The sequence below is a fragment of the Talpa occidentalis genome, unplaced genomic scaffold (genome assembly GCF_014898055.3).
Source record: "Talpa occidentalis isolate TD23 unplaced genomic scaffold, MPIMG_talOcc4v2.1 talOcc4.5, whole genome shotgun sequence".
NCBI classification, from domain to species: Eukaryota; Metazoa; Chordata; class Mammalia; order Eulipotyphla; family Talpidae; genus Talpa; species Talpa occidentalis.
In genome coordinates, this window is record NW_023604861.1 from 78,512,961 (window position 1) to 78,528,977 (window position 16,017).

Here is a 16,017-nt window from a genome sequence, read left to right on the forward strand (position 1 = left end):
GTCTTGATGGGTAACTAAAACTAACATGATGAGTCAATCATCATGAGATGTTAACGCCTGATTTCTGTTTATTCATGACACTCTGCATTTTAGGGAACTGTTGCAACAGATTACTTGGCAATGCAGGAAAGAAGATATCTCAGCATTCAGAGACTTTTCTATAATCTCAGAATTACATAGCACACCTCCTGGGCTGCCATATCATTTCATCTAATTGCTGGGACTGACCTTTTCATGGACTATTCTTTGTTGGTTCTGTTACTTGCTTATGACACCTGTTTTAAATGTAAGAGTCAAAGCAATTCCAAGTCAGCATTGCAAGGACAATTTTTTTTGATTAAGGTAACATTGGTTTACAACACTATGATTCAGAAATATAGGATTCCACCTCTTCAGATGTGTGTTTCCATACCACACCCACCAAGGCACCCATAGTCCTCCCCCACAGTCCGGTGTGACCCCCTCATCCTTTCTTTTCTACCCTCCCCTTCTTCCTCTGTAGCCTCAGTTTTGTAGTCATTCTAGGATTTGTTACTGATTTGGTATTATCTGGCCCTTTGCTCTTTATTTGTATTTCACATATAAATGAAACCACGTGGTATTTGTCTTTCTCCTGAATCATTTTGCTTAGCATTATCCCCTCTAATTCCGTCCATGTTGTTGCAAATGGCAAATTGCTGAGTAGTGTTCTGTTGTGTATCTATACTACATCTTTTTAAAAATATTTATTTATTTATGCATACAAAAACTGGGGTACAGGCCAGAGGTGTGTGGGGGGTGAGAGGATTCACCAGAGACAGAGTGGGGAATAGAACAGGCAGATTGACTGAAAAACACTGCTGAGGGGAGCAGCGGGTGAGTCAGTAGAGGTCATTTGTGCCATGTGGGTAGCTCCCTGGCCGGGGATCGAACTTGTGCTGCAGTGGGTGCGGATAGCTTCATAGGTTGCGTCTTAACCCCTTGCTCTGCCAGGGAAGCCCTATGTCACATCTTCTTAATTTGCTAATCTGTCCTTGGGCTCTTAGATTGTCTCCTAAACTTGGCAGTTATAAATAGTACCACAGTGAATTAGGAGTGCATATATCCCTTTGAATTAGTAATTTTGCATTCTTTGGGTAGATACCTAGGAATAGAGCTACTAGATCTTAGAGTAGATCTATTTTTAATTTTTGAGAAACTTCTTTTCCACAAGGGCTGTGCCAGTCTGCATTCCCATCAACACTGTACAAAGTTTCCTTTTTCTTTACTTCCTTGTGAATACTTTTTGTCCCCGTGAGGCTTTTATAAGACTTATCAGAGCAGTCTTTGAGATAACTATGTGGTGATTGGAGATTTACTTTGACAATGCCTCAAAATGTGGTCCCAGATTTTCCCAGTATGTGTGACCTTTGAGATGGGTGGGAGAATCTGTGATTTGGTGCTCTAGAAAAAGTGAGAGTTCAACCATCTTTCTATCTTATATGGCACCTCTTACTGGTTTTTGAGTAGCAGTGGTTACATTCATATATGTAGAACAAGTAGACTCATCAGACATTTAAGAATTTGTGGTAAATAGGTATAATGTGAGTACATGGACTAGAAGTAGAAGCTGAATGAAAATTAACTACTGGCCACTACAGGGGTAATTTTTCCCCCTTTCAGTCAGTCATTCAAACAACATTCATCTTGATTGAACACTCATTTCATTAAACTCAAGGTGAAACTAAACTCAAGTAACTAAACTCAAGTAAGCTATGTGAAAACTTAAAACAAATGTCAATACTGGCCTTATTCTCAAGGATCTCATACTATCATACTATCTCATACTCATCAGTGCAGGAATTCCCAAAGAAACATGGTGTGAACAAAAGAATCATCAGAAATATCCAGAGTTTTTCAAAAAAAATCAAATATTTGGGAATAAATCTAACAAAAGAGGTAAAGGACCTATACAAAGAAAACTATAACACACTGTTAAAAGAAATAGAAGAAGACACAAAGAAATGGAAAGACATCCCCTGCTCATGGATTGGAAGAATAAACATTATTAAAATGGCCATCCTACCAAAAGCAATCTACAGATTCAATGCTATTCCAATCAAAATTTCAATGTCATTCTTCAAAGAAATAGAACAATTATTGATGAAATTCATATGGAATCACAAAAAACCCCGAATTGCCAAAGCTCTCCTGAAAAAGAAAGAAGGGAATGGAGGCATCACACTCCCAGACTTCAAACTGTACTACAAAGCCATAATCATCAAAACTGCATGGTATTGGAACAAGAACAGACATACAGACCAATGGAATCGAATAGAAAATCCAGAAATAAACCCACAGATCTATGGTCAACTAATCTTTGACAAAGGAGCAAAGACTATGCATTGGAGCAAAAAAAGTTTGTTCAATAAATGGTGCTGGGAAAACTGGGTCGCTACATGCAAAAGAATGAAGCTTGACCACTACCTCACACCATACACAAAAATCAACTCAAAATGGATTAAAGAACTAGACATAAGACCTGAAACCATAAAATATATAGAAGGAAATATAGGCGAAACACTACGTGATTTGCACATCAAAGACATCTTTACAGACACATCACCCAAAGCAGTGATAGTGAAGGCAAAGATAAACAGCTGGGACTACATCAAATTAAAGAGCTTCTGCACAGCAAAAGAGACAATAACAAAAACAAAGAGAAACCCCACCGACTGGGAGAACATTTTTGCACCCAACACTACTGATAAAGGACTGATCACAAAAATCTGCAAAGAGCTGATGAGACTCAACAACAACAAAGAAAATAACCCAGTCAAAAAATGGGCAGAAGAGCTAAAAAGAAACTTCTCTGATGAGGAAATGCAAATGGCCAACAGGCATATGAAAAAATGTTCAACATCACTTGTAATCAGGGAAATGCAAATCAAAACTACCATGAAATACCATCTTACACCAGTGAGAATGGCACATATTAAAAAAACTAGCAACAAGAAATGTTGGCGAGGTTGTGGAGAAAAAGGAACTCTCCTGCACTGTTGGTGGGAGTGCAAACTGGTCCACCCACTGTGGAGAGCTGTGTGGAGCTTTCTTGACCTACTAAACATAGAGCTTCCATATGATCCAGCAATTCCACTCCTAGGTATTTACCCAAAGGACACAGAAACATCCATTCCAAAGAGCACCTGCACACCTATGTTTATAGCAGCACTGTTTACAATAGCTAAGCTTTGGAAACAGCCCAAATGCCCAAAAATAGATGACTGGATCAAGAAGATGTGGTACATATACACCATGGAATATTACTCAGCATTCAAAAAAGATAAACACATGCAATTTGCGGCAACATGGATGGCGCTAGAAGGGATCATGCTCAGTGAAATAAGCCAAAAAGAAAAAGAAAAATACCGGATGGTCTCACTCATAGCAGGAATCTAGAAAACTTAAATAAGGGACCAGGAAAATGAATAACTATAAGAAAGTGAAAATCAAAATCAACAAAAAACTATGAACCAGAGACACTTTTTGGGGGGTGGGGGGAGGGAGGGGAGGGATTGGAGTCAGAATGGGGGGATTGCAATTGTATGGGGAATATAAAAATAAAATTTATTATAAAAAAAAAATATCCAGAGTTTTTTTTTTCCTCAAAATACAGTTGCTTTGGTATTAATCTGTATCTTCTGGATAAAATCAACAGGAGCAAAGCCATCCTGATATTTGTCCCTTGAAAGCACTTCCATAGGTTATTCTGATGCACATGCCTATTTAACAAGATAAGGTTAACAAGATAAGGTTCAGAGTCAGGTGGAAGGTCAAATAGACAATGGGCCATAGATGAGATTGCCTAGTACCACTCTATGGACTAGTGATCTGAGAGCCTTGGAGACAAGAAATCTGAGTTAGGTTTTGACAGATGGATTTGTAACAGAACAAGATAGGAGAAGGACATTTCTTCCTTTTTGCTAGTCATTATTTTCCAAAATGTTTGAACCATTAAAACCACACTTTAATATTTTGAAGAGACACATCCCCAAACCTTATCTCAGAGCTAGAGGATCATGTTTTCTTGGAGCAGATCCTAGACTGTGTTTTAAACAACTGACTCAGATAATTCCAGGAGTTAAACAATTTTGTCAAATATTGAACTATTTAGTAATTTTGTTGAGATTTTCAGATTGTGCTTGAGAAGCAAGATATGAGGCAGTCTGGCACTAGTGTGTCGCTTGCGAGTTGGTGGGGTGTTTCCAGTATGGTAGGCCTTCCATGACAGACCAGAAACTTTGAACTTTTAAAGTATAAGAGTGTCTTTAAAGCTTTTTTTAAGTAGGGGAATTCCAAGATAATTTATTATTTTGAGTTATCAGCCTGATAAAGATTCCCAAAGAACAGGTGGGGGGAGAGGAAGAAAGAAGTTTGGATAGCTTGAATCTTTTGGAGTGAAGAGCCCAAGGAAGAATTACAGATGTTGTAAGATACAGATTGGAACTTATAGGCAGAGGGTGAGCAGTGGGATCAGCATGTCTGCTTTCATTTGCCAGCCCATGGAGAGGGCCTTGAGGGGCTGGATTTAGTTTTATAGTGTATGAGTGCTGCTGCGGGACAGGAAGTCTCCCTTTTTGCATGGGGAATTTCTGACCAAGACTATGAGAATGGGGTATTTTGCTGTCATAAGGATGCCATGCTACGAAGGAAAGACATCTTGCAGTAAATGTCCCTGGCTCGGAGAGGTGACATACCTGTTCTGATAGCATCTGAAGACTAGTTGGGAAGATGAGATTGCTGGGGAGAGGAAGAAACCACTGATCTAGCTGGTTCTTTGCCAGGCAATTTAGAAGGAGCTGCCAGAGTCAGCCAGGGGTAAACCTAGTTATTTCTCTTAGAGCATCTCCCAAGGAGGGAGGGGTGGGTGGGTTGGGAATGGAGAGTATACTTTTCTTCTGATGCTAGCCCTTAATCTCAGTGTTGTGCAATTCTGTAAAGGAACAACTAAGGAAAAACACTTTCCAGGAAATCACTCAGTGAAAGCCCCTTCTCCCTCTTACATCATGGGTGTTTCAGTAGGTGGGACAATGTCAGAATGTTTTTAATTATAAGAGGCCACACCTTCAAGTAAGCCACTCTTCAAATTCCTTCCCAGGCAAACTCAGCACTCTGTAAATAAACTTGAAGTCACTTTTACATAAAAGTATTGAATGTACTGGCATCTTCTCTGACAATGGGGCAAAAGAAAATAAACAGAATCTCCTTCTGTCAGCTAGGATTGTGTTTATCTACACGCTACAGAAAACTGGATTTTGATGGCTTAAACTAACTCAGAGTTTGTTTTTCTCTCATAACAAAGTCAGAGGTAGGTGATTTCTGAAGTTAATGCAGAGACTCAATAATATCAAGGTTGACATCTCAGGGTCCTTTTGGTTGACCTTGCCCTTTTGGTCCTTGGCAAGTCCAGCTGCACCTGGGTGTTCAAGGACACAAGCAGGTGGAGTCTAAGGAGGCCTATGAAGCACAGTTCATCTCTTTTGAATATTTTTTTATTAGTGAGATACTCTTATTTTACATCCTTATACATTTTTTTTTCCCTCTCAGGTGTGGTCATCTTAGTTCTCCTACCATCAGGACACCTATAATCATTCACCAAATTGTCCATTGTGTCCTTTTCATAAGAACAATAAAAGTATTAAGAAGCATCTACTTACCATCTTACACAAGTGAGAATGGCACATATTAAAAAAACTAGCAACAACAAATGTTGGCGCGGGTGTGGAGAAAAAGGAACTCTTCTGCACTGTTGGTGGGAGTGCAAACTCGTCCAACCACTATGGAGAGCTGTGTGGAGATTTCTGGACCTACTAAACATAGAGCTTCCATATGATCCAGCAATTCCACTCCTAGGTATTTACCCAAAGGACACAGAAACATCCATTCGAAAGAGCACCTGCACCCCTATGTTTATAGCAGCTCTATTTACAATAGCTAAGCTTTGGAAACAGCCCAAATGCCCAAAAATAGATGACTGGATCAAGAAGATGTGGTACATATATACCATGGACTATTACTCAGCATTCAAGAAAGATAAACACATGCAATTTGCAGCAACATGGATGGCGCTGGAAGGGATCATGCTCAGTGAAATAAGCCAGAAAGAAAAAGAAAAATACCGGATGGTCTCACTCATAGCAGGAATCTAGAAAACTTAAATAAGGGACTAGGAAAATGAATAACTATAAGAAAGTGAAAATCAAAATCAACAAAAAACTATGAACCAGAGACACTTTTTGGGGGGTGGGGGGCGGGAGGGGAGGGATTGGGATCAGAATGGGGGGGTTGCAATTGTATGGGGAATATAACAATAAAATTTATTATTTAAAAAAAAAAAGAAGCATCTACTTCTGACCCAGTACAACTCTTGTCCTTGGCCCAGATCTGGACATATAGTCACATCTAACTTTTATGAAAGTTGAGAAAATGAGTTATTTCTCTTTTCAACCTTAATGGAGACAATGGCAGGGGATAAGCTGGTTGGAAATGTCTTTTGAGTGCCCAACTACCTGGATCTGCTTTACTACTCAGGCTCATTAAATTAGAGCAGTAATTCTCAGCCTTGACTGCTCATTAAATTAGAGCAGTAATTCCCAGCCAAGGGAGCTTTCAGATGCTGGGGCCACACCATACCCCAGACCAATTTCATCAAGACCTCTGAGATGGGACACAGGTATCAGCATTTTTTAAAGTTTCTTAGGTTAGTTCAATATGCAGCGAAAGTTGAGAACTAAAGATGTCCCCCCTTCCCAGGGTTTTTTTTTTAACAACTTCCTAGGAAATATTGATGCAGGTACCTATCCGTCCTTTCAAAAAATACTGCCAAACTCTCATACATTGACAAATTTATTTATTAACCCAGAAGTATTTACTGAATGCTTCCATGTTTATGGGTGCAAGAGAAAAACGAAAATAAATTTATGCTTTATGCTCTTAAGTTACTTGCAACCTTCTATCGTATGGTACTTTACAATGAAAATACTTTTATATATACAGTCTCTCATTTAAACTTCAGAGCAAGGCTATGAAGCTTTATTGTATTATTATTTCTTGATATTGAAAAAGGTGAAGTGAGCTCTCCAGGTCACTTAGCTTGGAGTTGCTGTGTGGTGGAGGTAGCTCTGGGGAAGGGGTATTCTGTCCACTGGAAGATAAAACCCATAAATATCCAATAACTCTGTCCTTGTGCAGACTGAAACAGGTTTATGCAAATGTGCTCAAAGTGGGTGATGCAGGAATATAACAAATACTAGTTGAACTATTACTGTCTAAAAGCAATATTCTCAGTGATATATTGTATGCACTCATAATCTTCATAAGAAGCCTATTTGAGAGGTACTGTTTTCTCCACATTACTTAGGAGGAAACTAGAAGTTTAATTACTTACCTAAGGTCATAGGGCTAGTAAGAAAATGAGATAGGACTTGAACTCCTGGATCTGGTTCCAAACCTATGTTCTTAATTCTGAACTACCTTGTACAGTTGAACAGGTTTTTCACTGTGTCAGAGGGGCCCCACCAAGAGGTATAGTGGGAACTAAAATTCAGCCCATGCTCAGCTCACCAAGTCTCCACCTGGTCACAGGGCTTTATGCTCCTAGAGTGACAGTGTTTCTGTAATTCTTGCGCACTAACATTGTCTTATGTGTGTATATATCACTCCTTAAATTCATTAACTACAAAGCAAGAGTATGATTGTAGGAATTTTCCTTATTATTGTAAGATTTTTATCTTATTATTCTTTTCCATCAAAACAAAATATTCATGTGGTAAGGAATAGGGTAGTTTTGAAAAATTAAAGCAATGATCACCCACTCTGCCTTCCAAGCCCCACCAGAATTGCTAATTCACAAAACATCCTGTGCCTTGAAGACGCTTTCAGACTGTCTGCCCAAGGGACAACAGTGGCGCTGAATCAGAATATGGAGTCTGGCTTCCCCCGTGTAAGTAGAGCCTCTGAAACTTTCATGTACTAGGAATTGCTGTAACTTTCTATCTGCCCTCTCCTTTACTCTTTTCCTGCTGCTTTTTTTCTCTACCATGTCTATGCCCTTTGCACCGAGAATGGTGTCTAGCACACAGTAGGTATTTAATAAAAATGTGTGAATGAGTAAAGGAAGAGATTGCAATTATAGCTAATATTTATATAGGACCTGACAATTTTCAAAGTGCTCTGCATATAACTAATTCACTCTTATTAATAAATTATGGACTTGATATCATTACTGAATCTATCTTATATATGGAGGTTGTTTTCATGGTATAAAACTAATGTGCCCAGATGGCAAGATGGTGAGCAGGTGCCTATGCTGAAAACAACCGGAATATGCTCAATAAAAATTTAAGAAATCTTTTTGTAATTTGTCTTTGAGCTTGCAAGAAGTAAAGAATGCGTAGCATGGCACCATTGGAAGTGGGAGCCCAAGTTACTCATGAGAGCAATTTTGAAGTAAGACCTCCAAGTCCAAGGTAAGGAGTTTAACAGAAAATCCTCCACAAAGCTGTAATCCAGGGAGTTACTCCCACAGTGGAAGGGCGAATTAAAAATAAAACTAACCGGGCCTCCCCTGGTGGCACAGGCGGTTGATCGCCGCACTGTGAAGCTGTCTGCAGCCTCTGCAGTGCCAGTTCGATCCCGGTCGGCCGGTGAGCGTCCCACCTGACGTGGCAGACCTCTCCTGTCTGGCCCGCTGCTCCCCTCAGCAGTGTATTTTGTCATTCTGCCTGTTCTGTTCCCCACTCTGTCTATGGTGAATCTTCTCCCCCCCACCCCCCGCCACCCCACGCATCTGGCCTGTACCCCGGTTCTTGTGTAAATGAGTAAGTAAATCTTAAAAAAAAAATAAAACTAACAACTCCTTTGTCAACTCTGGGGACATGAAGGAAAACTGTCTCTAACCTGACACTAATAGAAGAAATGCTTAGAAAAAAATGTTCCCCTGAAAATTGATAACTATAAGCCATTTCTCATAAGTATTTGCAGACCAAATTCACATCACCTGGGTGGCCTAAAAAATCTCAAATAAATATTTTTTTTTCTTAAAATTTCCCAGTATCAGTAATGTCTCTACTTACAGAAGCAAACATTAATCTCTTTTAGAGAACTCTGCCTTCATCCTCAGACACAAAAACATTCCACAGGTAAAATCCTAAGAGTTAGTAGCTTTCTATAGTAAAAAGTTATTAAACATACAAGATAATATGACACTATTAATGAGAGCCAGCAGAAGCAACAGATAGCAAAGACCTTATAGAAACCCTTCAGGTTGTAGAAAGATCAGCCACAGAATACAGGATAATATGTTTTATTAAGTGAAATAAAATATGAGTAAAGAGTAAAGGCACTGGTAAAAAGAATTTCTAGAGGTAAAAATATAATATTTTAATGATTTTGTTACATTTAATATTATACATTATGATGTACTTTTTTAATACATTATGATGTACTTTTTATACCAATTCTGTTATAAAGCCTTAATCTGATAAAATTTGCCATTGAGATGGTGTTTGCTTCAGAAAATTCTATTTTTCTTTCCCTAATATTTCTGTTCAGAAAGTAATTTTTACATGATCATGATGTTCTTAGTTTTAAGAACCATCCATTGTGAGAACAAATGCATATTTCTGTTTGATGACTTGATGGTACTCTCTGGGAGATAATGCTTATTCACTCTATGGTGGTGATAATAATTCCACCTTTGTTGTGTTCTGAATAAAGTATGATTAAGACCTGTTTGCTGGGGTTAATATCCCATCTCTACCACTTATTTGGTGTGTGACTTGAAAAAGTTTTTCATTCTGTCTGTGCCTTTGTTTCCTCGTTTACCAAAAAGGGGATACTAATAGTACATGTCTCATAGTGTTGTCAAAGGGGTAAATGAGATATGGATATTAATTTGCATTGATTTGCTTAATTTGCACATGACCAGCACAGAATCCATGTTAACTATGATTGTGATTTTATAGTGTATTAGTGTCTCGTCAGTCCATAAATGATGTTCTGTTAAGTATTCTTAATCAGAAATTATTTGAATTAATATCATTAAAGATGACATCTTCTAATTTTAAGCTGGAAAGTACCTTACAGTTCAACTAGTCCAGTCCCTTAGCTTTGCTGGCAAAAAATCCAGGAGGTAAGAATTTGTATCAGAGACGGTCTTCCTGCTTTCTCGATCTGTAGAAATTCCAGTGAAGGAGCGAGTCAAATATAAGAATTTTAAACATGGGGGAAGGTAAATCAAAACCGTATTCTTCAGGGCCACCCCTGGTGGCGCAGCGGTTGAGCGCGCTGGGCTGTGAAGCTGCCCGCAGCCTGAGCAGCACTGGTTCGATCCCCGGCCACTGGCGAGGGTCCCACATGGCACGACAGACCTTTCCTGCTGCCCGCTGCTCCCCTCAGCAGTGTGTTTCGTCAGTCTGTCTGTTCTATTCCCAGCTCTGGCTCTGGTGAATTTACTTACCCTCCGCGCTTCTGACTGTACCCAGTGCTTGTATAAATAAATAAATCTTTAAAAAAACAACACCATATTCTTCAATATAAAACCACTTGTGTCTCCAGAAACATCATAGCTAAGCTTTGGAAACAACCCAAATGCCCAAAAATAGATGACTGGATCAAGAAGATGTGGTACATATACACCATGGAATATTACTCAGCATTCAAAAAAGATAAACACATGCAATTTGCGGCAACATGGATGGCACTGGAAGGGATCATGCTCAGCGAAATAAGCCAGAAAGAAAAAGAAAAATACCAGATGGTCTCACTCATAGCAGGAATCTAGAAAACTTAAATAAGGGTCCAGGAAAAAGAATAACTATAAGAAAGAAAATATCAAAATCAACAAACAACTATGAACAAGAGACACACTATGGGTGGTGAGAGGCGGGGAAAGGAGGGATTGGGGTAAAAATAAGGGGGTTGTAATTGTATGGGGAATATAAAAATAAAATTTAAATTAAAAAAATAAAACCACTTGTGTCTCAATGAACTTTTTTCTCTTACGGAGTAGGACTGTCAATGGAGCGGGCTAGAACTGCTGGCAGTCACCAGAAGTTGTAGGAAATGATGAGTGTGGGAGCTGCTCTCTCATTTTAATCATCTCTGGGGAGTGGGATTGGAAGGAGGCTGGAGGGCGAATCCTTCATCAGAGATGTACAGGCAGAGCCAGACACTGAGAAAAGGTTGACCAGAAAGGAGAGGTTTATGAGACTGAAGCAAGAGAGAAAGACAAAGAAGGGAGAGGCAGATGGATGGGAGGAGAGAATGTAAAAGAAGAGGAAAAGAGAGGTTTAGACATTTCCCACTATAAGAAGAGAACGTCTGTGGCCAATTTATTAATATTTTAAAATCATGCAACTTCCATGTTATTCTAAAGGCTGTGTACAGTTTTGAGTTTGAATGGATTATAAGACATGCCCCCCAAGCAATATGAAAAACTCTTGTAATGAAACCAATTTGAGTTTCTGTCAAATAACTTTTCATTGTAAACGATGTCTGCTTTGTGTAAGGCATATAGGAAATAGTTTTTGAGCTTTTTTTTTAAAAAAGATTTATTTATTTATGCATATGAGAACTGGGTATAAGCCAGAGGTGTAGGGGGTGAGAGGATTCACCAGAAAGAGTGGGGATCAGAACAGGCAGACTGACTGAAATACACTGCTGAGGGGAGCAGCGGGAGAGGCAGGAGAGGTCTGCTGTGCCATGTGGGTTGCTCCCTGGCTGGCTGGGGGTCGAACTCGTGCTGCAGTGGCTGGTGATAGCTTGATAGTGCTATCTTTAACCCCTGCGCCACCAGGAAGCCCCATGAGGTTTTTTTTTTTTTTTTTTTTTTTTTTTTTTTTTAAGTATCACTATTTACCAGACTGAAAAACCTGAGTATGTTGCTCAGGTAGTTGAGAACTTAAGTAACTAATTAACTCCTCTATAGAAATTAGTTTTTTAACAAGTTCTGCCAGATGTTCTTTTTGAAAATAGCTACTAGGGGATTAGGAAAGTTTGGGCAAAAATGAATAAAATGGAAACTTAACTACTTCTATTTGTAGAGACCTAGGGAAAGAGGCTTCTTTACTCTCTGTTGTCACATGAAGAGAATGGAAGAGACTTTGAGCACTGAATTCATTCCAAAAGCCTGGATAAGGTACCTAGAATATCTGTTAGTGAGACAGAAAGAGAATATATGGGCATTAAGAAGGCCCAAAGTACTATTTGAATTTAAAGGAACTCAGAAGTTTTGGACAAATTGCTGACAAGGGATTTTGATGCCAAGTTAGCTATTCAGTAGGGTGATTTAAAGAAAACTAAGAACAACTGAAAAAGGTACTTAGTTGTATGTTAGATGTTCATTTGTTTAAAACTTACTCTAAAATATGATCTTTGAAATTATTCATTATTGGCTGTTGCTAACTCATATATAGAAGACAATTCTATTTCTACTTTGTATTTTCATTCTGAAGTAATTTGTGCTAGATGACAAGGAAATATATTATTAGGTGACTACAAGTATAGCTGTTTTTAATCAGTAGTGGGAAAAAAAGTTTGGTAAGGAGGCCTAATAAGTCTATATCGAGAGAAGTATTAGTAGAGCTCTACTTCTGAATGTTAGGCAAAGCCCAAGGTTTTTGTTGAATCAGGTGACTGTAGCAGGAATGCCACTTGGTGGCAGCATACTTAAAATGTGCCTACTTGTTTTGAGTTGGGATCGTGAATAAAGTTCTTTTAAAAGTTGAAATACTGGATGGTTTCACTCATAGCAGGAATTTAGAAAATCTGAATAAGGGACCAGGAAAAAGACTAATTATAATAAAGTGAAAATCAAAATCAACAAGCAACTATAAACAGAGACACACTACAGGGGCGGGGATTTGGGGGGAGAGAAGGGAGTAGGATCAAAACAAGCATGGTGGGAATTGTATGGGGACTATAGCCAAGATGAAAATGCATACATTGTGCAAAAATGAAAAATGATGTAAAAAATATATAAAATAAAAAAATTTAAAAAAAGTTGAAACTGTAAAGATTTTGAAGTGACAAAAAGTTATAGCAACAGTGCTTGAATGACTTAAACATGACCAAGAAAATATAAAGTATCTCTTGTGTTACCAAGAGTAAATACAAGACTGAAAGAGCTTTTTTTTTTTTTTTTTTGCTATATTCTGTCTAGATCTTTAAATTGTCTATTTATTTTGGGGTTTTGCCTCAAATTTTTTATTTTGTGTATATTTGAGTTATTTAAAAATTATCTCTTATAGTTGAGTTATTTAAAAAATTATCTTTTATATTTGAGTTACCTAAAAAATTATCTCTTTACTTCCCTTTGGGGCTTGGGAGAGTGGAAAAAAAACAGCTTGAGTTGTGACTTATCAAACTTTTTTAGACCAGGGAAATTATTCTCTCTTTTGGCTCTTTAATCACTGGATCACTGGATCACAGAATTTAAGTGAGAAAAATATGGATATTTACTTTAGAGTGGAAAAATATTTCAATGTCAGATGTTTTCTTTGTTAGCTTGTTTTTGTTTGTTCTTAATATGAAAATCCCTGTTTTGAACTAAATGAACTACTGGACTGTTTTAGGCTTAGCTCAAAAAGTATTTTGTTTTAGATTTTTCTAATTTGATAACATGAGAAAAATATGTAAGGTCAATACTAACTGAACCAAGGTTTGTTACTGGGTTTAAATTTGGAGGAAAAAAAATACTCCAGTTGGTGATTTCACTGAAAATGTTATTATTTGTGTTTGCTGCAGTTTACTTTTAACTTTGTGTTCTGATGTAGTAGATTTAAGTTCCTCATAGGAAATAACAGAAATGTTGAAAATGTAAATATAGATATATGAAACATCTTTAATTTATGATACACTAAGATAAATTATTTTAGTTTTACTGGTATTTATGGAACATGCTTGTGCCTCTCAGTCTCCTTCTGCACTATACACATGATGATTTGTAATCTTAAATTTATTGGGCTTATGCAATTCCTGCTTATTCTCTAACAAATGAGAACCTGAGGCACAGTTTATCAATGTCTGGCTCACTGGCTGCCACCTTCTTAAGGTGGCAACAGGGTCAGGTAACAAATTTTGTACACATATCAAGCATGGGATTATTACCTAGTGTTAATAGTTGGGTAATGATTTGTTACAAGACCTACCATGTGTTTGGTTTAGAATAGCTTATAAATAAGCATCTCATAAAAAAGTGGAAACCAGAAAACTCTGATTGTCATCTGAGGTCAAGCCATTGTGCTTCAGTGATAAATGGCATTTAAAATGGAGGGGGGGGGATTTTTATGGAAGGCCCATGCTAGCCTTAACCTCTCCTGCCTTTTGAGAAGGATGGCATACTTAATGCTTTTTTTAAAAAAAAAAAGATTTATTTATACATACAAGAACTGGGGTATAGGCCAGAGGTGCAGGAAGGTGAGAGGATTCACCAGAGACAGAGTAGGGAGCAGAACAGGTGGATTGACTGAAAATCACTGCTGAGGGGAGCAGCGGGCAAGAAAGGAGAGGTGTGCTGCACCATGTGGGTAGCTCCCTGACTGGCTGGGGATCAAACTCATGCTGCAGAGGCTTCCAGATAACTTCATAGTGCTATGCTTAACCGCTTGCACCACCAGGGAGGCGCCAAAACTTTTTTTTTAGATCTATTTATTTATACAAGCACTGGGGTATGGGGTACAGGCCAGAGGTGCTGGAGGGTGAGAGAATTCACCAGAGACAGAGCGGGGGGGGTGGGCAGAATAGGCAGAAGGATTGAAATACACTGCTGAAGGGAGCAGCGGGCAGGACAGGAGAGGTCTGCTGCGCCAAGTGAGAATCTCCCTGGCCGGCCGGGAATCAAACTGGCACTTGCAGAAGCTGTGGACAGCTTCACAGCGCAGTGCTCAACCCGCTGTGCCACCAGGGAGGCTCCAAAAATACTTTTTGAGCTATGCCTGAAATTTATCTACTGACTTTTTGGTTGGTATGTTTATATCGGCAGCTCTTAATAGGAGTGGCACCTCCTTCCAAAGGACATTTGGAATTTTGTGGGAGCTCTTTTGGGTTGTGAAATGATCAGTGGGTAGGAGCAGTAATGCAAGGACAATCTTAGCCAGAGAGTTGTCTCTCTGTACACCTTATAAATATCCTAATGGACATTCATGTACATGACTGTTCATATGTATGCTTGTGTGACCAACCTACATATACTAGTATCACTCTGCATTTGTAGTGTTGTGTTCTTGGTGGTTTGCTCTACAGGGGCAAGTATCTCCCAGCTTCATCATGCTCTCTAAAGTGGTTGTGCTCAGAATTTACACACTGAAGTACACATTTGTATTTTTAATATAAATTACACATCTTTCACTCTTTCTATTATAGCTAGGGCTTTAAATTTTTGAATTAAGTGTATAGACAGGTTATGTTATCTACAAATTTTATTTTTGGACTGAAAGACAGGTGTTTCAAAATATTTGTTATCAGAAAAGGGGTACTCTAGATATCAAAAATCAAACCAATGGGATCACTGAGGCCCCCACACTCAGGCAAGAAGTTACAAACTGATGGCTCACAAATAAAATTCAGTTCACAGATGTGCTTGGTGTGATCTGCAGAATAGTTCAAATGGTGTTCAGATGTATTATCAACATTTTCAAGCACTATCTGCGTTTCTGACTTTCTTTGGAAATTCTCACAATACAGAGACTTGGATGGTCTTGGCTGCCCATCCCCTTTGGAGGACATTAGCTGTCAAGATCAGCATGGGTCTACCCTGGCCAGCTTGACTCACTGGCATTTCTGTCTGGTCCCCATGAACAATTACATTTGTGACTCTCAGACACAGTGTGACTTGTTTGGTAAAGATGACCCTGCTGCTTTTGTTCAGCATGGTGTTAGTTGTGCTGAAAAGAATAGAACCCATCTGTAGTGTAGTTGCTCCATACCAGGACTCCCTTGCCTACCTAGTACAAGTGTCCAAATCACAACTTCCACTGAGATTTGGCCCCTTACTTGGGG

The 16,017-nt window shown here is 38.7% G+C and overlaps 1 long non-coding RNA gene across 1 annotated transcript in view; it reads left to right on the plus strand.

Moving 5' to 3' along the window:
- The window catches only part of LOC129146943 (uncharacterized), a 10,819-nt gene extending 2,341 nt beyond the window's left edge, over window positions 1–8,478 (plus strand). Inside the window, exons 2-3 of the long non-coding RNA XR_008554348.1 lie at window positions 7,846–7,960; window positions 8,390–8,478. This is a non-coding gene — a long non-coding RNA (uncharacterized LOC129146943). The remainder of the gene's footprint in view (window positions 1–7,845; window positions 7,961–8,389) is intronic.
- The last annotated feature ends 7,539 nt before the right edge of the window (window positions 8,479–16,017 follow it).